Below are 25,203 nucleotides of genomic sequence, written 5' to 3' on the forward strand. Positions count from 1 at the left end.
CAGCAAACACTAGCTTCTGTTCAAGTTACTAAAGAGCAGAAGAGCAGAAAAACTGCCAGTTCAGTTAAATATTCCTTCAACACAGTTTAAATCAAATTAAATACTGTATTTTTTTTTAAAAAGTGCAGATAAAGGTACTTAAATTCTCTTATACGTCCAGTTGAATATAACCAAGTTCTTAGCCGGCCAAAGCTGAGGTTTTTAAGCAGAAAATATTTCACAATGCACCACTTAACTAGGCAAGGACAGGAAATCAAAGAATGTGGCTACCCCCACACCTGTAATTACTAGCAAATAACAAAATTCAGCAAACACTAGCTTCTGTTCAAGTTACTAAAGAGCAGAAGAGCAGAAAAACTGCCAGTTCAGTTAAATATTCCTTCAACACAGTTTAAATCAAATTAAATACTGTATTTTTTTTAAATAGTGCAGATAAAGGTACTTAAATTCTCTTATACGTCCAGTTGAATAAAATCAAGTTCTTAGCCGGCCAAAGCTGAGGTTTTTAAGCAGAAAATATTTCACAATGCACCACTTAACTAGGCAAGGACAGGAAATCAAAGAATGTGGCTACCCCCACACCTGTAATTACTAGCAAATAACAAAATTCAGCAAACACTAGCTTCTGTTCAAGTTACTAAAGAGCAGAAGAGCAGAAAAACTGCCAGTTCAGTTAAATATTCCTTCAACACAGTTTAAATCAAATTAAATACTGTATTTTTTTTTTAAAGTGCAGATAAAGGTACTTAAATTCTCTTATACGTCCAGTTGAATATAACCAAGTTCTTAGCCGGCCAAAGCTGAGGTTTTTAAGCAGAAAATATTTCACAATGCACCACTTAACTAGGCAAGGACAGGAAATCAAAGAATGTGGCTACCCCCACACCTGTAATTACTAGCAAATAACAAAATTCAGCAAACACTAGCTTCTGTTCAAGTTACTAAAGAGCAGAAGAGCAGAAAAACTGCCAGTTCAGTTAAATATTCCTTCAACACAGTTTAAATCAAATTAAATACTGTATTTTTTTTTAAAAAGTGCAGATAAAGGTACTTAAATTCTCTTATACGTCCAGTTGAATATAACCAAGTTCTTAGCCGGCCAAAGCTGAGGTTTTTAAGCAGAAAATATTTCACAATGCACCACTTAACTAGGCAAGGACAGGAAATCAAAGAATGTGGCTACCCCCACACCTGTAATTACTAGCAAATAACAAAATTCAGCAAACACTAGCTTCTGTTCAAGTTACTAAAGAGCAGAAGAGCAGAAAAACTGCCAGTTCAGTTAAATATTCCTTCAACACAGTTTAAATCAAATTAAATACTGTATTTTTTTTTAAAAGTGCAGATAAAGGTACTTAAATTCTCTTATACGTCCAGTTGAATATAACCAAGTTCTTAGCCGGCCAAAGCTGATGTTTTTAAGCAGAAACTATTTCACAATGCACCACTTAACTAGGCAAGGACAGGAAATCAAAGAATGTGGCTACCCCCACACCTGTAATTACTAGCAAATAACAAAATTCAGCAAACACTAGCTTCTGTTCAAGTTACTAAAGAGCAGAAGAGCAGAAAAACTGCCAGTTCAGTTAAATATTCCTTCAACACAGTTTAAATCAAATTAAATACTGTATTTTTTTTTAAAAAGTGCAGATAAAGGTACTTAAATTCTCTTATACGTCCAGTTGAATATAACCAAGTTCTTAGCCGGCCAAAGCTGAGGTTTTTAAGCAGAAAATATTTCACAATGCACCACTTAACTAGGCAAGGACAGGAAATCAAAGAATGTGGCTACCCCCACACCTGTAATTACTAGCAAATAACAAAATTCAGCAAACACTAGCTTCTGTTCAAGTTACTAAAGAGCAGAAGAGCAGAAAAACTGCCAGTTCAGTTAAATATTCCTTCAACACAGTTTAAATCAAATTAAATACTGTATTTTTTTTAAATAGTGCAGATAAAGGTACTTAAATTCTCTTATACGTCCAGTTGAATATAACCAAGTTCTTAGCCGGCCAAAGCTGAGGTTTTTAAGCAGAAAATATTTCACAATGCACCACTTAACTAGGCAAGGACAGGAAATCAAAGAATGTGGCTACCCCCACACCTGTAATTACTAGCAAATAACAAAATTCAGCAAACACTAGCTTCTGTTCAAGTTACTAAAGAGCAGAAGAGCAGAAAAACTGCCAGTTCAGTTAAATATTCCTTCAACACAGTTTAAATCAAATTAAATACTGTATTTTTTTTTAAAAGTGCAGATAAAGGTACTTAAATTCTCTTATACGTCCAGTTGAATATAACCAAGTTCTTAGCCGGCCAAAGCTGAGGTTTTTAAGCAGAAAATATTTCACAATGCACCACTTAACTAGGCAAGGACAGGAAATCAAAGAATGTGGCTACCCCCACACCTGTAATTACTAGCAAATAACAAAATTCAGCAAACACTAGCTTCTGTTCAAGTTACTAAAGAGCAGAAGAGCAGAAAAACTGCCAGTTCAGTTAAATATTCCTTCAACACAGTTTAAATCAAATTAAATACTGTATTTTTTTTTAAAAGTGCAGATAAAGGTACTTAAATTCTCTTATACGTCCAGTTGAATATAACCAAGTTCTTAGCCGGCCAAAGCTGAGGTTTTTAAGCAGAAAATATTTCACAATGCACCACTTAACTAGGCAAGGACAGGAAATCAAAGAATGTGGCTACCCCCACACCTGTAATTACTAGCAAATAACAAAATTCAGCAAACACTAGCTTCTGTTCAAGTTACTAAAGAGCAGAAGAGCAGAAAAACTGCCAGTTCAGTTAAATATTCCTTCAACACAGTTTAAATCAAATTAAATACTGTATTTTTTTTTAAAAAAAGTGCAGATAAAGGTACTTAAATTCTCTTATACGTCCAGTTGAATATAACCAAGTTCTTAGCCGGCCAAAGCTGAGGTTTTTAAGCAGAAAATATTTCACAATGCACCACTTAACTAGGCAAGGACAGGAAATCAAAGAATGTGGCTACCCCCACACCTGTAATTACTAGCAAATAACAAAATTCAGCAAACACTAGCTTCTGTTCAAGTTACTAAAGAGCAGAAGAGCAGAAAAACTGCCAGTTCAGTTAAATATTCCTTCAACACAGTTTAAATCAAATTAAATACTGTATTTTTTTTTAAAAGTGCAGATAAAGGTACTTAAATTCTCTTATACGTCCAGTTGAATATAACCAAGTTCTTAGCCGGCCAAAGCTGAGGTTTTTAAGCAGAAAATATTTCACAATGCACCACTTAACTAGGCAAGGACAGGAAATCAAAGAATGTGGCTACCCCCACACCTGTAATTACTAGCAAATAACAAAATTCAGCAAACACTAGCTTCTGTTCAAGTTACTAAAGAGCAGAAGAGCAGAAAAACTGCCAGTTCAGTTAAATATTCCTTCAACACAGTTTAAATCAAATTAAATACTGTATTTTTTTTAAATAGTGCAGATAAAGGTACTTAAATTCTCTTATACGTCCAGTTGAATATAACCAAGTTCTTAGCCGGCCAAAGCTGAGGTTTTTAAGCAGAAAATATTTCACAATGCACCACTTAACTAGGCAAGGACAGGAAATCAAAGAATGTGGCTACCCCCACACCTGTAATTACTAGCAAATAACAAAATTCAGCAAACACTAGCTTCTGTTCAAGTTACTAAAGAGCAGAAGAGCAGAAAAACTGCCAGTTCAGTTAAATATTCCTTCAACACAGTTTAAATCAAATTAAATACTGTATTTTTTTTTAAAAAGTGCAGATAAAGGTACTTAAATTCTCTTATACGTCCAGTTGAATATAACCAAGTTCTTAGCCGGCCAAAGCTGAGGTTTTTAAGCAGAAAATATTTCACAATGCACCACTTAACTAGGCAAGGACAGGAAATCAAAGAATGTGGCTACCCCACACCTGTAATTACTAGCAAATAACAAAATTCAGCAAACACTAGCTTCTGTTCAAGTTACTAAAGAGCAGAAGAGCAGAAAAACTGCCAGTTCAGTTAAATATTCCTTCAACACAGTTTAAATCAAATTAAATACTGTATTTTTTTTAAAAAAGTGCAGATAAAGGTACTTAAATTCTCTTATACGTCCAGTTGAATATAACCAAGTTCTTAGCCGGCCAAAGCTGAGGTTTTTAAGCAGAAAATATTTCACAATGCACCACTTAACTAGGCAAGGACAGGAAATCAAAGAATGTGGCTACCCCCACACCTGTAATTACTAGCAAATAACAAAATTCAGCAAACACTAGCTTCTGTTCAAGTTACTAAAGAGCAGAAGAGCAGAAAAACTGCCAGTTCAATTAATATTACTTCAACACAGTTTAAATCAAATTAAATACTGTATTTTTTTTTAAAAGTGCAGATAAAGGTACTTAAATTCTCTTATACGTCCAGTTGAATATAACCAAGTTCTTAGCCGGCCAAAGCTGAGGTTTTAAGCAGAAAATATTTCACAATGCACCACTTAACTAGGCAAGGACAGGAAATCAAAGAATGTGGCTACCCCACACCTGTAATTACTAGCAAATAACAAAATTCAGCAAACACTAGCTTCTGTTCAAGTTACTAAAGAGCAGAAGAGCAGAAAAACTGCCAGTTCAGTTAAATATTCCTTCAACACAGTTTAAATCAAATTAAATACTGTATTTTTTTTTAAAAAGTGCAGATAAAGGTACTTAAATTCTCTTATACGTCCAGTTGAATATAACCAAGTTCTTAGCCGGCCAAAGCTGAGGTTTTTAAGCAGAAAATATTTCACAATGCACCACTTAACTAGGCAAGGACAGGAAATCAAAGAATGTGGCTACCCCCACACCTGTAATTACTAGCAAATAACAAAATTCAGCAAACACTAGCTTCTGTTCAAGTTACTAAAGAGCAGAAGAGCAGAAAAACTGCCAGTTCAGTTAAATATTCCTTCAACACAGTTTAAATCAAATTAAATACTGTATTTTTTTTTAAAAAAAGTGCAGATAAAGGTACTTAAATTCTCTTATACGTCCAGTTGAATATAACCAAGTTCTTAGCCGGCCAAAGCTGAGGTTTTTAAGCAGAAAATATTTCACAATGCACCACTTAACTAGGCAAGGACAGGAAATCAAAGAATGTGGCTACCCCCACACCTGTAATTACTAGCAAATAACAAAATTCAGCAAACACTAGCTTCTGTTCAAGTTACTAAAGAGCAGAAGAGCAGAAAAACTGCCAGTTCAGTTAAATATTCCTTCAACACAGTTTAAATCAAATTAAATACTGTATTTTTTTTTAAAAGTGCAGATAAAGGTACTTAAATTCTCTTATACGTCCAGTTGAATATAACCAAGTTCTTAGCCGGCCAAAGCTGAGGTTTTTAAGCAGAAAATATTTCACAATGCACCACTTAACTAGGCAAGGACAGGAAATCAAAGAATGTGGCTACCCCACACCTGTAATTACTAGCAAATAACAAAATTCAGCAAACACTAGCTTCTGTTCAAGTTACTAAAGAGCAGAAGAGCAGAAAAACTGCCAGTTCAGTTAAATATTCCTTCAACACAGTTTAAATCAAATTAAATACTGTATTTTTTTTTAAAAGTGCAGATAAAGGTACTTAAATTCTCTTATACGTCCAGTTGAATATAACCAAGTTCTTAGCCGGCCAAAGCTGAGGTTTTTAAGCAGAAAATATTTCACAATGCACCACTTAACTAGGCAAGGACAGGAAATCAAAGAATGTGGCTACCCCCACACCTGTAATTACTAGCAAATAACAAAATTCAGCAAACACTAGCTTCTGTTCAAGTTACTAAAGAGCAGAAGAGCAGAAAAACTGCCAGTTCAGTTAAATATTCCTTCAACACAGTTTAAATCAAATTAAATACTGTATTTTTTTTAAATAGTGCAGATAAAGGTACTTAAATTCTCTTATACGTCCAGTTGAATATAACCAAGTTCTTAGCCGGCCAAAGCTGAGGTTTTTAAGCAGAAAATATTTCACAATGCACCACTTAACTAGGCAAGGACAGGAAATCAAAGAATGTGGCTACCCCCACACCTGTAATTACTAGCAAATAACAAAATTCAGCAAACACTAGCTTCTGTTCAAGTTACTGAAGAGCAGAAAAACTGCCAGTTCAGTTAAATATTCCTTCAACACAGTTTAAATCAAATTAAATACTGTATTTTTTTTTAAAAGTGCAGATAAAGGTACTTAAATTCTCTTATACGTCCAGTTGAATATAACCAAGTTCTTAGCCGGCCAAAGCTGAGGTTTTTAAGCAGAAAATATTTCACAATGCACCACTTAACTAGGCAAGGACAGGAAATCAAAGAATGTGGCTACCCCCACACCTGTAATTACTAGCAAATAACAAAATTCAGCAAACACTAGCTTCTGTTCAAGTTACTAAAGAGCAGAAGAGCAGAAAAACTGCCAGTTCAGTTAAATATTCCTTCAACACAGTTTAAATCAAATTAAATACTGTATTTTTTTTTAAAAGTGCAGATAAAGGTACTTAAATTCTCTTATACGTCCAGTTGAATATAACCAAGTTCTTAGCCGGCCAAAGCTGAGGTTTTTAAGCAGAAAATATTTCACAATGCACCACTTAACTAGGCAAGGACAGGAAATCAAAGAATGTGGCTACCCCCACACCTGTAATTACTAGCAAATAACAAAATTCAGCAAACACTAGCTTCTGTTCAAGTTACTAAAGAGCAGAAGAGCAGAAAAACTGCCAGTTCAGTTAAATATTCCTTCAACACAGTTTAAATCAAATTAAATACTGTATTTTTTTTTAAAAGTGCAGATAAAGGTACTTAAATTCTCTTATACGTCCAGTTGAATATAACCAAGTTCTTAGCCGGCCAAAGCTGAGGTTTTTAAGCAGAAAATATTTCACAATGCACCACTTAACTAGGCAAGGACAGGAAATCAAAGAATGTGGCTACCCCCACACCTGTAATTACTAGCAAATAACAAAATTCAGCAAACACTAGCTTCTGTTCAAGTTACTAAAGAGCAGAAGAGCAGAAAAACTGCCAGTTCAGTTAAATATTCCTTCAACACAGTTTAAATCAAATTAAATACTGTATTTTTTTTTAAAAAGTGCAGATAAAGGTACTTAAATTCTCTTATACGTCCAGTTGAATATAACCAAGTTCTTAGCCGGCCAAAGCTGAGGTTTTTAAGCAGAAAATATTTCACAATGCACCACTTAACTAGGCAAGGACAGGAAATCAAAGAATGTGGCTACCCCACACCTGTAATTACTAGCAAATAACAAAATTCAGCAAACACTAGCTTCTGTTCAAGTTACTAAAGAGCAGAAGAGCAGAAAAACTGCCAGTTCAGTTAAATATTCCTTCAACACAGTTTAAATCAAATTAAATACTGTATTTTTTTTTAAAAGTGCAGATAAAGGTACTTAAATTCTCTTATACGTCCAGTTGAATATAACCAAGTTCTTAGCCGGCCAAAGCTGAGGTTTTTAAGCAGAAAATATTTCACAATGCACCACTTAACTAGGCAAGGACAGGAAATCAAAGAATGTGGCTACCCCCACACCTGTAATTACTAGCAAATAACAAAATTCAGCAAACACTAGCTTCTGTTCAAGTTACTAAAGAGCAGAAGAGCAGAAAAACTGCCAGTTCAGTTAAATATTCCTTCAACACAGTTTAAATCAAATTAAATACTGTATTTTTTTTTAAAAGTGCAGATAAAGGTACTTAAATTCTCTTATACGTCCAGTTGAATATAACCAAGTTCTTAGCCGGCCAAAGCTGAGGTTTTTAAGCAGAAAATATTTCACAATGCACCACTTAACTAGGCAAGGACAGGAAATCAAAGAATGTGGCTACCCCCACACCTGTAATTACTAGCAAATAACAAAATTCAGCAAACACTAGCTTCTGTTCAAGTTACTAAAGAGCAGAAGAGCAGAAAAACTGCCAGTTCAGTTAAATATTCCTTCAACACAGTTTAAATCAAATTAAATACTGTATTTTTTTTTTAAAAAAAGTGCAGATAAAGGTACTTAAATTCTCTTATACGTCCAGTTGAATATAACCAAGTTCTTAGCCGGCCAAAGCTGAGGTTTTTAAGCAGAAAATATTTCACAATGCACCACTTAACTAGGCAAGGACAGGAAATCAAAGAATGTGGCTACCCCCACACCTGTAATTACTAGCAAATAACAAAATTCAGCAAACACTAGCTTCTGTTCAAGTTACTAAAGAGCAGAAGAGCAGAAAAACTGCCAGTTCAGTTAATATTCCTTCAACACAGTTTAAATCAAATTAAATACTGTATTTTTTTTTAAAAGTGCAGATAAAGGTACTTAAATTCTCTTATACGTCCAGTTGAATATAACCAAGTTCTTAGCCGGCCAAAGCTGAGGTTTTTAAGCAGAAAATATTTCACAATGCACCACTTAACTAGGCAAGGACAGGAAATCAAAGAATGTGGCTACCCCACACCTGTAATTACTAGCAAATAACAAAATTCAGCAAACACTAGCTTCTGTTCAAGTTACTAAAGAGCAGAAGAGCAGAAAAACTGCCAGTTCAGTTAAATATTCCTTCAACACAGTTTAAATCAAATTAAATACTGTATTTTTTTTTAAAAGTGCAGATAAAGGTACTTAAATTCTCTTATACGTCCAGTTGAATATAACCAAGTTCTTAGCCGGCCAAAGCTGAGGTTTTTAAGCAGAAAATATTTCACAATGCACCACTTAACTAGGCAAGGACAGGAAATCAAAGAATGTGGCTACCCCACACCTGTAATTACTAGCAAATAACAAAATTCAGCAAACACTAGCTTCTGTTCAAGTTACTAAAGAGCAGAAGAGCAGAAAAACTGCCAGTTCAGTTAAATATTCCTTCAACACAGTTTAAATCAAATTAAATACTGTATTTTTTTTTAAAAGTGCAGATAAAGGTACTTAAATTCTCTTATACGTCCAGTTGAATATAACCAAGTTCTTAGCCGGCCAAAGCTGAGGTTTTTAAGCAGAAAATATTTCACAATGCACCACTTAACTAGGCAAGGACAGGAAATCAAAGAATGTGGCTACCCCCACACCTGTAATTACTAGCAAATAACAAAATTCAGCAAACACTAGCTTCTGTTCAAGTTACTAAAGAGCAGAAGAGCAGAAAAACTGCCAGTTCAGTTAAATATTCCTTCAACACAGTTTAAATCAAATTAAATACTGTATTTTTTTTTTAAAAAAGTGCAGATAAAGGTACTTAAATTCTCTTATACGTCCAGTTGAATATAACCAAGTTCTTAGCCGGCCAAAGCTGAGGTTTTTAAGCAGAAAATATTTCACAATGCACCACTTAACTAGGCAAGGACAGGAAATCAAAGAATGTGGCTACCCCCACACCTGTAATTACTAGCAAATAACAAAATTCAGCAAACACTAGCTTCTGTTCAAGTTACTAAAGAGCAGAAGAGCAGAAAAACTGCCAGTTCAGTTAATATTCCTTCAACACAGTTTAAATCAAATTAAATACTGTATTTTTTTTTAAAAGTGCAGATAAAGGTACTTAAATTCTCTTATACGTCCAGTTGAATATAACCAAGTTCTTAGCCGGCCAAAGCTGAGGTTTTTAAGCAGAAAATATTTCACAATGCACCACTTAACTAGGCAAGGACAGGAAATCAAAGAATGTGGCTACCCCCACACCTGTAATTACTAGCAAATAACAAAATTCAGCAAACACTAGCTTCTGTTCAAGTTACTAAAGAGCAGAAGAGCAGAAAAACTGCCAGTTCAGTTAAATATTCCTTCAACACAGTTTAAATCAAATTAAATACTGTATTTTTTTTAAAAAAAGTGCAGATAAAGGTACTTAAATTCTCTTATACGTCCAGTTGAATATAACCAAGTTCTTAGCCGGCCAAAGCTGAGGTTTTTAAGCAGAAAATATTTCACAATGCACCACTTAACTAGGCAAGGACAGGAAATCAAAGAATGTGGCTACCCCCACACCTGTAATTACTAGCAAATAACAAAATTCAGCAAACACTAGCTTCTGTTCAAGTTACTAAAGAGCAGAAGAGCAGAAAAACTGCCAGTTCAGTTAAATATTCCTTCAACACAGTTTAAATCAAATTAAATACTGTATTTTTTTTTAAAAGTGCAGATAAAGGTACTTAAATTCTCTTATACGTCCAGTTGAATATAACCAAGTTCTTAGCCGGCCAAAGCTGAGGTTTTTAAGCAGAAAATATTTCACAATGCACCACTTAACTAGGCAAGGACAGGAAATCAAAGAATGTGGCTACCCCACACCTGTAATTACTAGCAAATAACAAAATTCAGCAAACACTAGCTTCTGTTCAAGTTACTAAAGAGCAGAAGAGCAGAAAAACTGCCAGTTCAGTTAAATATTCCTTCAACACAGTTTAAATCAAATTAAATACTGTATTTTTTTTTAAAAAGTGCAGATAAAGGTACTTAAATTCTCTTATACGTCCAGTTGAATATAACCAAGTTCTTAGCCGGCCAAAGCTGAGGTTTTTAAGCAGAAAATATTTCACAATGCACCACTTAACTAGGCAAGGACAGGAAATCAAAGAATGTGGCTACCCCCACACCTGTAATTACTAGCAAATAACAAAATTCAGCAAACACTAGCTTCTGTTCAAGTTACTAAAGAGCAGAAGAGCAGAAAAACTGCCAGTTCAGTTAAATATTCCTTCAACACAGTTTAAATCAAATTAAATACTGTATTTTTTTTTTAAAAGTGCAGATAAAGGTACTTAAATTCTCTTATACGTCCAGTTGAATATAACCAAGTTCTTAGCCGGCCAAAGCTGAGGTTTTTAAGCAGAAAATATTTCACAATGCACCACTTAACTAGGCAAGGACAGGAAATCAAAGAATGTGGCTACCCCACACCTGTAATTACTAGCAAATAACAAAATTCAGCAAACACTAGCTTCTGTTCAAGTTACTAAAGAGCAGAAGAGCAGAAAAACTGCCAGTTCAGTTAAATATTCCTTCAACACAGTTTAAATCAAATTAAATACTGTATTTTTTTTTAAAAGTGCAGATAAAGGTACTTAAATTCTCTTATACGTCCAGTTGAATATAACCAAGTTCTTAGCCGGCCAAAGCTGAGGTTTTTAAGCAGAAAATATTTCACAATGCACCACTTAACTAGGCAAGGACAGGAAATCAAAGAATGTGGCTACCCCCACACCTGTAATTACTAGCAAATAACAAAATTCAGCAAACACTAGCTTCTGTTCAAGTTACTAAAGAGCAGAAGAGCAGAAAAACTGCCAGTTCAGTTAAATATTCCTTCAACACAGTTTAAATCAAATTAAATACTGTATTTTTTTTTAAAAAGTGCAGATAAAGGTACTTAAATTCTCTTATACGTCCAGTTGAATATAACCAAGTTCTTAGCCGGCCAAAGCTGAGGTTTTTAAGCAGAAAATATTTCACAATGCACCACTTAACTAGGCAAGGACAGGAAATCAAAGAATGTGGCTACCCCCACACCTGTAATTACTAGCAAATAACAAAATTCAGCAAACACTAGCTTCTGTTCAAGTTACTAAAGAGCAGAAGAGCAGAAAAACTGCCAGTTCAGTTAAATATTCCTTCAACACAGTTTAAATCAAATTAAATACTGTATTTTTTTTTAAAAAGTGCAGATAAAGGTACTTAAATTCTCTTATACGTCCAGTTGAATATAACCAAGTTCTTAGCCGGCCAAAGCTGAGGTTTTTAAGCAGAAAATATTTCACAATGCACCACTTAACTAGGCAAGGACAGGAAATCAAAGAATGTGGCTACCCCCACACCTGTAATTACTAGCAAATAACAAAATTCAGCAAACACTAGCTTCTGTTCAAGTTACTAAAGAGCAGAAGAGCAGAAAAACTGCCAGTTCAGTTAAATATTCCTTCAACACAGTTTAAATCAAATTAAATACTGTATTTTTTTTTAAAAGTGCAGATAAAGGTACTTAAATTCTCTTATACGTCCAGTTGAATATAACCAAGTTCTTAGCCGGCCAAAGCTGAGGTTTTTAAGCAGAAAATATTTCACAATGCACCACTTAACTAGGCAAGGACAGGAAATCAAAGAATGTGGCTACCCCCACACCTGTAATTACTAGCAAATAACAAAATTCAGCAAACACTAGCTTCTGTTCAAGTTACTAAAGAGCAGAAGAGCAGAAAAACTGCCAGTTCAGTTAAATATTCCTTCAACACAGTTTAAATCAAATTAAATACTGTATTTTTTTTTAAAAGTGCAGATAAAGGTACTTAAATTCTCTTATACGTCCAGTTGAATATAACCAAGTTCTTAGCCGGCCAAAGCTGAGGTTTTTAAGCAGAAAATATTTCACAATGCACCACTTAACTAGGCAAGGACAGGAAATCAAAGAATGTGGCTACCCCACACCTGTAATTACTAGCAAATAACAAAATTCAGCAAACACTAGCTTCTGTTCAAGTTACTAAAGAGCAGAAGAGCAGAAAAACTGCCAGTTCAGTTAAATATTCCTTCAACACAGTTTAAATCAAATTAAATACTGTATTTTTTTTTTAAAGTGCAGATAAAGGTACTTAAATTCTCTTATACGTCCAGTTGAATATAACCAAGTTCTTAGCCGGCCAAAGCTGAGGTTTTTAAGCAGAAAATATTTCACAATGCACCACTTAACTAGGCAAGGACAGGAAATCAAAGAATGTGGCTACCCCCACACCTGTAATTACTAGCAAATAACAAAATTCAGCAAACACTAGCTTCTGTTCAAGTTACTAAAGAGCAGAAGAGCAGAAAAACTGCCAGTTCAGTTAAATATTCCTTCAACACAGTTTAAATCAAATTAAATACTGTATTTTTTTTTAAAAGTGCAGATAAAGGTACTTAAATTCTCTTATACGTCCAGTTGAATATAACCAAGTTCTTAGCCGGCCAAAGCTGAGGTTTTTAAGCAGAAAATATTTCACAATGCACCACTTAACTAGGCAAGGACAGGAAATCAAAGAATGTGGCTACCCCCACACCTGTAATTACTAGCAAATAACAAAATTCAGCAAACACTAGCTTCTGTTCAAGTTACTAAAGAGCAGAAGAGCAGAAAAACTGCCAGTTCAGTTAAATATTCCTTCAACACAGTTTAAATCAAATTAAATACTGTATTTTTTTTTAAAAGTGCAGATAAAGGTACTTAAATTCTCTTATACGTCCAGTTGAATATAACCAAGTTCTTAGCCGGCCAAAGCTGAGGTTTTTAAGCAGAAAATATTTCACAATGCACCACTTAACTAGGCAAGGACAGGAAATCAAAGAATGTGGCTACCCCCACACCTGTAATTACTAGCAAATAACAAAATTCAGCAAACACTAGCTTCTGTTCAAGTTACTAAAGAGCAGAAGAGCAGAAAAACTGCCAGTTCAGTTAAATATTCCTTCAACACAGTTTAAATCAAATTAAATACTGTATTTTTTTTTAAAAGTGCAGATAAAGGTACTTAAATTCTCTTATACGTCCAGTTGAATATAACCAAGTTCTTAGCCGGCCAAAGCTGAGGTTTTTAAGCAGAAAATATTTCACAATGCACCACTTAACTAGGCAAGGACAGGAAATCAAAGAATGTGGCTACCCCACACCTGTAATTACTAGCAAATAACAAAATTCAGCAAACACTAGCTTCTGTTCAAGTTACTAAAGAGCAGAAGAGCAGAAAAACTGCCAGTTCAGTTAAATATTCCTTCAACACAGTTTAAATCAAATTAAATACTGTATTTTTTTTAAATAGTGCAGATAAAGGTACTTAAATTCTCTTATACGTCCAGTTGAATATAACCAAGTTCTTAGCCGGCCAAAGCTGAGGTTTTTAAGCAGAAAATATTTCACAATGCACCACTTAACTAGGCAAGGACAGGAAATCAAAGAATGTGGCTACCCCCACACCTGTAATTACTAGCAAATAACAAAATTCAGCAAACACTAGCTTCTGTTCAAGTTACTAAAGAGCAGAAGAGCAGAAAAACTGCCAGTTCAGTTAAATATTCCTTCAACACAGTTTAAATCAAATTAAATACTGTATTTTTTTTTAAAAGTGCAGATAAAGGTACTTAAATTCTCTTATACGTCCAGTTGAATATAACCAAGTTCTTAGCCGGCCAAAGCTGAGGTTTTTAAGCAGAAAATATTTCACAATGCACCACTTAACTAGGCAAGGACAGGAAATCAAAGAATGTGGCTACCCCCACACCTGTAATTACTAGCAAATAACAAAATTCAGCAAACACTAGCTTCTGTTCAAGTTACTAAAGAGCAGAAGAGCAGAAAAACTGCCAGTTCAGTTAAATATTCCTTCAACACAGTTTAAATCAAATTAAATACTGTATTTTTTTTTAAAAGTGCAGATAAAGGTACTTAAATTCTCTTATACGTCCAGTTGAATATAACCAAGTTCTTAGCCGGCCAAAGCTGAGGTTTTTAAGCAGAAAATATTTCACAATGCACCACTTAACTAGGCAAGGACAGGAAATCAAAGAATGTGGCTACCCCCACACCTGTAATTACTAGCAAATAACAAAATTCAGCAAACACTAGCTTCTGTTCAAGTTACTAAAGAGCAGAAGAGCAGAAAAACTGCCAGTTCAGTTAAATATTTCTTCAACACAGTTTAAATCAAATTAAATACTGTATTTTTTTTTAAAAGTGCAGATAAAGGTACTTAAATTCTCTTATACGTCCAGTTGAATATAACCAAGTTCTTAGCCGGCCAAAGCTGAGGTTTTTAAGCAGAAAATATTTCACAATGCACCACTTAACTAGGCAAGGACAGGAAATCAAAGAATGTGGCTACCCCCACACCTGTAATTACTAGCAAATAACAAAATTCAGCAAACACTAGCTTCTGTTCAAGTTACTAAAGAGCAGAAGAGCAGAAAAACTGCCAGTTCAGTTAAATATTCCTTCAACACAGTTTAAATCAAATTAAATACTGTATTTTTTTTTAAAAGTGCAGATAAAGGTACTTAAATTCTCTTATACGTCCAGTTGAATATAATCAAGTTCTTAGCCGGCCAAAACTGAGGTTTTTAAGCATAAAATATTTCACAATGCACCACTTAACTAGGCAAGGACAGGAAATCAAAGAATGTGGCTACCCCCACACCTGTAATTACTAGCAAATAACAAAATTCAGCAAACACTAGCTTCTGTTCAAGTTACTAAAGAGCAGAAGAGCAGAAAAACTGCCAGTTCAGTTAAATATTCCTTCAACACAGTTTAAATCAAATTAAATACTGTATTTTTTTTAAATAGTGCAGATAAAGGTACTTAAATTCTCTTATACGTCCAGTTGAATATAACCAAGTTCTTAGCCGGCCAAAGCTGAGGTTTTTAAGCAGAAAATATTTCACAATGCACCACTTAACTAGGCAAGGACAGGAAATCAAAGAATGTGGCTACCCCACACCTGTAATTACTAGCAAATAACAAAATTCAGCAAACACTAGCTTCTGTTCAAGTTACTAAAGAGCAGAAGAGCAGAAAAACTGCCAGTTCAGTTAAATATTCCTTCAACACAGTTTAAATCAAATTAAATACTGTATTTTTTTTTAAAAGTGCAGATAAAGGTACTTAAATTCTCTTATACGTCCAGTTGAATATAACCAAGTTCTTAGCCGGCCAAAGCTGAGGTTTTTAAGCAGAAAATATTTCACAATGCACCACTTAACTAGGCAAGGACAGGAAATCAAAGAATGTGGCTACCCCCACACCTGTAATTACTAGCAAATAACAAAATTCAGCAAACACTAGCTTCTGTTCAAGTTACTAAAGAGCAGAAGAGCAGAAAAACTGCCAGTTCAGTTAAATATTCCTTCAACACAGTTTAAATCAAATTAAATACTGTATTTTTTTTTAAAAAAGTGCAGATAAAGGTACTTAAATTCTCTTATACGTCCAGTTGAATATAACCAAGTTCTTAGCCGGCCAAAGCTGAGGTTTTTAAGCAGAAAATATTTCACAATGCACCACTTAACTAGGCAAGGACAGGAAATCAAAGAATGTGGCTACCCCCACACCTGTAATTACTAGCAAATAACAAAATTCAGCAAACACTAGCTTCTGTTCAAGTTACTAAAGAGCAGAAGAGCAGAAAAACTGCCAGTTCAGTTAAATATTCCTTCAACACAGTTTAAATCAAATTAAATACTGTATTTTTTTTTAAAAGTGCAGATAAAGGTACTTAAATTCTCTTATACGTCCAGTTGAATATAACCAAGTTCTTAGCCGGCCAAAGCTGAGGTTTTTAAGCAGAAAATATTTCACAATGCACCACTTAACTAGGCAAGGACAGGAAATCAAAGAATGTGGCTACCCCCACACCTGTAATTACTAGCAAATAACAAAATTCAGCAAACACTAGCTTCTGTTCAAGTTACTAAAGAGCAGAAGAGCAGAAAAACTGCCAGTTCAGTTAAATATTCCTTCAACACAGTTTAAATCAAATTAAATACTGTATTTTTTTTTAAATAGTGCAGATAAAGGTACTTAAATTCTCTTATACGTCCAGTTGAATAAAATCAAGTTCTTAGCCGGCCAAAGCTGAGGTTTTTAAGCAGAAAATATTTCACAATGCACCACTTAACTAGGCAAGGACAGGAAATCAAAGAATGTGGCTACCCCCACACCTGTAATTACTAGCAAATAACAAAATTCAGCAAACACTAGCTTCTGTTCAAGTTACTAAAGAGCAGAAAAACTGCCAGTTCAGTTAAATATTCCTTCAACACAGTTTAAATCAAATTAAATACTGTATTTTTTTTTAAAAGTGCAGATAAAGGTACTTAAATTCTCTTATACGTCCAGTTGAATATAACCAAGTTCTTAGCCGGCCAAAGCTGAGGTTTTTAAGCAGAAAATATTTCACAATGCACCACTTAACTAGGCAAGGACAGGAAATCAAAGAATGTGGCTACCCCCACACCTGTAATTACTAGCAAATAACAAAATTCAGCAAACACTAGCTTCTGTTCAAGTTACTAAAGAGCAGAAGAGCAGAAAAACTGCCAGTTCAGTTAAATATTCCTTCAACACAGTTTAAATCAAATTAAATACTGTATTTTTTTTAAATAGTGCAGATAAAGGTACTTAAATTCTCTTATACGTCCAGTTGAATATAACCAAGTTCTTAGCCGGCCAAAGCTGAGGTTTTTAAGCAGAAAATATTTCACAATGCACCACTTAACTAGGCAAGGACAGGAAATCAAAGAATGTGGCTACCCCCACACCTGTAATTACTAGCAAATAACAAAATTCAGCAAACACTAGCTTCTGTTCAAGTTACTAAAGAGCAGAAGAGCAGAAAAACTGCCAGTTCAGTTAAATATTCCTTCAACACAGTTTAAATCAAATTAAATACTGTATTTTTTTTTAAAAGTGCAGATAAAGGTACTTAAATTCTCTTATACGTCCAGTTGAATATAACCAAGTTCTTAGCCGGCCAAAGCTGAGGTTTTTAAGCAGAAAATATTTCACAATGCACCACTTAACTAGGCAAGGACAGGAAATCAAAGAATGTGGCTACCCCCACACCTGTAATTACTAGCAAATAACAAAATTCAGCAAACACTAGCTTCTGTTCAAGTTACTAAAGAGCAGAAGAGCAGAAAAACTGCCAGTTCAGTTAAATATTCCTTCAACACAGTTTAAATCAAATTAAATACTGTATTTTTTTTTTAAAAAGTGCAGATAAAGGTACTTAAATTCTCTTATACGTCCAGTTGAATATAACCAAGTTCTTAGCCGGCCAAAGCTGAGGTTTTTAAGCAGAAAATATTTCACAATGCACCACTTAACTAGGCAAGGACAGGAAATCAAAGAATGTGGCTACCCCCACACCTGTAATTACTAGCAAATAACAAAATTCAGCAAACACTAGCTTCTGTTCAAGTTACTAAAGAGCAGAAGAGCAGAAAAACTGCCAGTTCAGTTAAATATTCCTTCAACACAGTTTAAATCAAATTAAATACTGTATTTTTTTTTAAAAGTGCAGATAAAGGTACTTAAATTCTCTTATACGTCCAGTTGAATATAACCAAGTTCTTAGCCGGCCAAAGCTGAGGTTTTTAAGCAGAAAATATTTCACAATGCACCACTTAACTAGGCAAGGACAGGAAATCAAAGAATGTGGCTACCCCCACACCTGTAATTACTAGCAAATAACAAAATTCAGCAAACACTAGCTTCTGTTCAAGTTACTAAAGAGCAGAAGAGCAGAAAAACTGCCAGTTCAGTTAAATATTCCTTCAACACAGTTTAAATCAAATTAAATACTGTATTTTTTTTTAAAAGTGCAGATAAAGGTACTTAAATTCTCTTATACGTCCAGTTGAATATAACCAAGTTCTTAGCCGGCCAAAGCTGAGGTTTTTAAGCAGAAAATATTTCACAATGCACCACTTAACTAGGCAAGGACAGGAAATCAAAGAATGTGGCTACCCCCACACCTGTAATTACTAGCAAATAACAAAATTCAGCAAACACTAGCTTCTGTTCAAGTTACTAAAGAGCAGAAGAGCAGAAAAACTGCCAGTTCAGTTAAATATTCCTTCAACACAGTTTAAATCAAATTAAATACTGTATTTTTTTTTAAAAGTGCAGATAAAGGTACTTAAATTCTCTTATACGTCCAGTTGAATATAACCAAGTTCTTAGCCGGCCAAAGCTGAGGTTTTTAAGCAGAAAATATTTCACAATGCACCACTTAACTAGGCAAGGACAGGAAATCAAAGAATGTGGCTACCCCCACACCTGTAATTACTAGCAAATAACAAAATTCAGCAAACACTAGCTTCTGTTCAAGTTACTAAAGAGCAGAAGAGCAGAAAAACTGCCAGTTCAGTTAAATATTCCTTCAACACAGTTTAAATCAAATTAAATACTGTATTTTTTTTTTAAAAGTGCAGATAAAGGTACTTAAATTCTCTTATACGTCCAGTTGAATATAACCAAGTTCTTAGCCGGCCAAAGCTGAGGTTTTTAAGCAGAAAATATTTCACAATGCACCACTTAACTAGGCAAGGACAGGAAATCAAAGAATGTGGCTACCCCCACACCTGTAATTACTAGCAAATAACAAAATTCAGCAAACACTAGCTTCTGTTCAAGTTACTAAAGAGCAGAAGAGCAGAAAAACTGCCAGTTCAGTTAAATATTCCTTCAACACAGTTTAAATCAAATTAAATACTGTATTTTTTTTTAAAAGTGCAGATAAAGGTACTTAAATTCTCTTATACGTCCAGTTGAATATAACCAAGTTCTTAGCCGGCCAAAGCTGAGGTTTTTAAGCAGAAAATATTTCACAATGCACCACTTAACTAGGCAAGGACAGGAAATCAAAGAATGTGGCTACCCCCACACCTGTAATTACTAGCAAATAACAAAATTCAGCAAACACTAGCTTCTGTTCAAGTTACTAAAGAGCAGAAGAGCAGAAAAACTGCCAGTTCAGTTAAATATTCCTTCAACACAGTTTAAATCAAATTAAATACTGTATTTTTTTTTAAAAGTGCAGATAAAGGTACTTAAATTCTCTTATACGTCCAGTTGAATATAACCAAGTTCTTAGCCGGCCAAAGCTGAGGTTTTTAAGCAGAAAATATTTCACAATGCACCACTTAACTAGGCAAGGACAGGAAATCAAAGAATGTGGCTACCCCCACACCTGTAATTACTAGCAAATAACAAAATTCAGCAAACACTAGCTTCTGTTCAAGTTACTAAAGAGCAGAAGAGCAGAAAAACTGCCAGTTCAGTTAAATATTCCTTCAACACAGTTTAAATCAAATTAAATACTGTATTTTTTTTTTAAAGTGCAGATAAAGGTACTTAAATTCTCTTATACGTCCAGTTGAATATAACCAAGTTCTTAGCCGGCCAAAGCTGAGGTTTTTAAGCAGAAAATATTTCACAATGCACCACTTAACTAGGCAAGGACAGGAAATCAAAGAATGTGGCTACCCCACACCTGTAATTACTAGCAAATAACAAAATTCAGCAAACACTAGCTTCTGTTCAAGTTACTAAAGAGCAGAAGAGCAGAAAAACTGCCAGTTCAGTTAAATATTCCTTCAACACAGTTTAAATCAAATTAAATACTGTATTTTTTTTTTAAAGTGCAGATAAAGGTACTTAAATTCTCTTATACGTCCAGTTGAATATAACCAAGTTCTTAGCCGGCCAAAGCTGAGGTTTTTAAGCAGAAAATATTTCACAATGCACCACTTAACTAGGCAAGGACAGGAAATCAAAGAATGTGGCTACCCCCACACCTGTAATTACTAGCAAATAACAAAATTCAGCAAACACTAGCTTCTGTTCAAGTTACTAAAGAGCAGAAGAGCAGAAAAACTGCCAGTTCAGTTAAATATTCCTTCAACACAGTTTAAATCAAATTAAATACTGTATTTTTTTTTAAAAGTGCAGATAAAGGTACTTAAATTCTCTTATACGTCCAGTTGAATATAACCAAGTTCTTAGCCGGCCAAAGCTGAGGTTTTTAAGCAGAAAATATTTCACAATGCACCACTTAACTAGGCAAGGACAGGAAATCAAAGAATGTGGCTACCCCCACACCTGTAATTACTAGCAAATAACAAAATTCAGCAAACACTAGCTTCTGTTCAAGTTACTAAAGAGCAGAAGAGCAGAAAAACTGCCAGTTCAGTTAAATATTCCTTCAACACAGTTTAAATCAAATTAAATACTGTATTTTTTTTTAAAAGTGCAGATAAAGGTACTTAAATTCTCTTATACGTCCAGTTGAATATAACCAAGTTCTTAGCCGGCCAAAGCTGAGGTTTTTAAGCAGAAAATATTTCACAATGCACCACTTAACTAGGCAAGGACAGGAAATCAAAGAATGTGGCTACCCCCACACCTGTAATTACTAGCAAATAACAAAATTCAGCAAACACTAGCTTCTGTTCAAGTTACTAAAGAGCAGAAGAGCAGAAAAACTGCCAGTTCAGTTAAAATTTCCTTCAACACAGTTTAAATCAAATTAAATACTGTATTTTTTTTTAAAAGTGCAGATAAAGGTACTTAAATTCTCTTATACGTCCAGTTGAATATAACCAAGTTGTTAGCCGGCCAAAGCTGAGGTTTTTAAGCAGAAAATATTTCACAATGCACCACTTAACTAGGCAAGGACAGGAAATCAAAGAATGTGGCTACCCCCACACCTGTAATTACTAGCAAATAACAAAATTCAGCAAACACTAGCTTCTGTTCAAGTTACTAAAGAGCAGAAGAGCAGAAAAACTGCCAGTTCAGTTAAATATTCCTTCAACACAGTTTAAATCAAATTAAATACTGTATTTTTTTTTAAAAAGTGCAGATAAAGGTACTTAAATTCTCTTATACGTCCAGTTGAATATAACCAAGTTCTTAGCCGGCCAAAGCTGAGGTTTTTAAGCAGAAAATATTTCACAATGCACCACTTAACTAGGCAAGGACAGGAAATCAAAGAATGTGGCTACCCCCACACCTGTAATTACTAGCAAATAACAAAATTCAGCAAACACTAGCTTCTGTTCAAGTTACTAAAGAGCAGAAGAGCAGAAAAACTGCCAGTTCAGTTAATATTCCTTCAACACAGTTTAAATCAAATTAAATACTGTATTTTTTTTTAAAAGTGCAGATAAAGGTACTTAAATTCTCTTATACGTCCAGTTGAATATAACCAAGTTGTTAGCCGGCCAAAGCTGAGGTTTTTAAGCAGAAAATATTTCACAATGCACCACTTAACTAGGCAAGGACAGGAAATCAAAGAATGTGGCTACCCCACACCTGTAATTACTAGCAAATAACAAAATTCAGCAAACACTAGCTTCTGTTCAAGTTACTAAAGAGCAGAAGAGCAGAAAAACTGCCAGTTCAGTTAAATATTCCTTCAACACAGTTTAAATCAAATTAAATACTGTATTTTTTTTAAATAGTGCAGATAAAGGTACTTAAATTCTCTTATACGTCCAGTTGAATATAACCAAGTTCTTAGCCGGCCAAAGCTGAGGTTTTTAAGCAGAAAATATTTCACAATGCACCACTTAACTAGGCAAGGACAGGAAATCAAAGAATGTGGCTACCCCCACACCTGTAATTACTAGCAAATAACAAAATTCAGCAAACACTAGCTTCTGTTCAAGTTACTAAAGAGCAGAAGAGCAGAAAAACTGCCAGTTCAGTTAAATATTCCTTCAACACAGTTTAAATCAAATTAAATACTGTATTTTTTTTTAAAAGTGCAGATAAAGGTACTTAAATTCTCTTATACGTCCAGTTGAATATAACCAAGTTCTTAGCCGGCCAAAGCTGAGGTTTTTAAGCAGAAAATATTTCACAATGCACCACTTAACTAGGCAAGGACAGGAAATCAAAGAATGTGGCTACCCCCACACCTGTAATTACTAGCAAATAACAAAATTCAGCAAACACTAGCTTCTGTTCAAGTTACTAAAGAGCAGAAGAGCAGAAAAACTGCCAGTTCAGTTAAATATTCCTTCAACACAGTTTAAATCAAATTAAATACTGTATTTTTTTTTAAAAGTGCAGATAAAGGTACTTAAATTCTCTTATACGTCCAGTTGAATATAACCAAGTTCTTAGCCGGCCAAAGCTGAGGTTTTTAAGCAGAAAATATTTCACAATGCACCACTTAACTAGGCAAGGACAGGAAATCAAAGAATGTGGCTACCCCACACCTGTAATTACTAGCAAATAACAAAATTCAGCAAACACTAGCTTCTGTTCAAGTTACTAAAGAGCAGAAGAGCAGAAAAACTGCCAGTTCAGTTAAATATTCCTTCAACACAGTTTAAATCAAATTAAATACTGTATTTTTTTTTTAAAAGTGCAGATAAAGGTACTTAAATTCTCTTATACGTCCAGTTGAATATAACCAAGTTGTTAGCCGGCCAAAGCTGAGGTTTTTAAGCAGAAAATATTTCACAATGCACCACTTAACTAGGCAAGGACAGGAAATCAAAGAATGTGGCTACCCCCACACCTGTAATTACTAGCAAATAACAAAATTCAGCAAACACTAGCTTCTGTTCAAGTTACTAAAGAGCAGAAGAGCAGAAAAACTGCCAGTTCAGTTAAATATTCCTTCAACACAGTTTAAATCAAATTAAATACTGTATTTTTTTTTAAAAGTGCAGATAAAGGTACTTAAATTCTCTTATACGTCCAGTTGAATATAACCAAGTTGTTAGCCGGCCAAAGCTGAGGTTTTAAGCAGAAAATATTTCACAATGCACCACTTAACTAGGCAAGGACAGGAAATCAAAGAATGTGGCTACCCCCACACCTGTAATTACTAGCAAATAACAAAATTCAGCAAACACTAGCTTCTGTTCAAGTTACTAAAGAGCAGAAGAGCAGAAAAACTGCCAGTTCAGTTAAATATTCCTTCAACACAGTTTAAATCAAATTAAATACTGTATTTTTTTTTAAAAAAGTGCAGATAAAGGTACTTAAATTCTCTTATACGTCCAGTTGAATATAACCAAGTTCTTAGCCGGCCAAAGCTGAGGTTTTTAAGCAGAAAATATTTCACAATGCACCACTTAACTAGGCAAGGACAGGAAATCAAAGAATGTGGCTACCCCCACACCTGTAATTACTAGCAAATAACAAAATTCAGCAAACACTAGCTTCTGTTCAAGTTACTAAAGAGCAGAAGAGCAGAAAAACTGCCAGTTCAGTTAAATATTCCTTCAACACAGTTTAAATCAAATTAAATACTGTATTTTTTTTTAAAAGTGCAGATAAAGGTACTTAAATTCTCTTATACGTCCAGTTGAATATAACCAAGTTCTTAGCCGGCCAAAGCTGAGGTTTTTAAGCAGAAAATATTTCACAATGCACCACTTAACTAGGCAAGGACAGGAAATCAAAGAATGTGGCTACCCCCACACCTGTAATTACTAGCAAATAACAAAATTCAGCAAACACTAGCTTCTGTTCAAGTTACTAAAGAGCAGAAGAGCAGAAAAACTGCCAGTTCAGTTAAATATTCCTTCAACACAGTTTAAATCAAATTAAATACTGTATTTTTTTTTTAAAGTGCAGATAAAGGTACTTAAATTCTCTTATACGTCCAGTTGAATATAACCAAGTTCTTAGCCGGCCAAAGCTGAGGTTTTTAAGCAGAAAATATTTCACAATGCACCACTTAACTAGGCAAGGACAGGAAATCAAAGAATGTGGCTACCCCCACACCTGTAATTACTAGCAAATAACAAAATTCAGCAAACACTAGCTTCTGTTCAAGTTACTAAAGAGCAGAAGAGCAGAAAAACTGCCAGTTCAGTTAAATATTCCTTCAACACAGTTTAAATCAAATTAAATACTGTATTTTTTTTTTTTAAAGTGCAGATAAAGGTACTTAAATTCTCTTATACGTCCAGTTGAATATAACCAAGTTCTTAGCCGGCCAAAGCTGAGGTTTTTAAGCAGAAAATATTTCACAATGCACCACTTAACTAGGCAAGGACAGGAAATCAAAGAATGTGGCTACCCCCACACCTGTAATTACTAGCAAATAACAAAATTCAGCAAACACTAGCTTCTGTTCAAGTTACTAAAGAGCAGAAGAGCAGAAAAACTGCCAGTTCAGTTAAATATTCCTTCAACACAGTTTAAATCAAATTAAATACTGTATTTTTTTTTAAAAAGTGCAGATAAAGGTACTTAAATTCTCTTATACGTCCAGTTGAATATAACCAAGTTCTTAGCCGGCCAAAGCTGAGGTTTTTAAGCAGAAAATATTTCACAATGCACCACTTAACTAGGCAAGGACAGGAAATCAAAGAATGTGGCTACCCCCACACCTGTAATTACTAGCAAATAACAAAATTCAGCAAACACTAGCTTCTGTTCAAGTTACTAAAGAGCAGAAGAGCAGAAAAACTGCCAGTTCAGTTAAAATTCCTTCAACACAGTTTAAATCAAATTAAATACCGTATTTTTTTTTTTTTTAAAGTGCAGATAAAGGTACTTAAATTCTCTTATACGTCCAGTTGAATAAATAATGAGACAAGAAAGAGAAAGAAAAGAGAAAATTAAGAGAAAATACACATATACTGTGTATGTTGATTTACAGTATAAATATTTTATGTGCTATATAACC

The 25,203-nt window shown here is 34.4% G+C and overlaps 1 protein-coding gene across 5 annotated transcripts in view; it reads right to left on the reverse strand.

The window, feature by feature from the left end:
- The window catches only part of MYPN (myopalladin), a 2,130,465-nt gene that overhangs the window by 1,039,719 nt on the left and 1,065,543 nt on the right, over positions 1–25,203 (reverse strand). The window lies entirely within an intron of this gene.

This window comes from Protopterus annectens, chromosome 14.part0, assembly GCF_019279795.1.
Source record: "Protopterus annectens isolate FY-2018-M chromosome 14.part0, PAN1.0, whole genome shotgun sequence".
Lineage (NCBI taxonomy): Eukaryota > Metazoa > Chordata > Ceratodontiformes > Protopteridae > Protopterus > Protopterus annectens.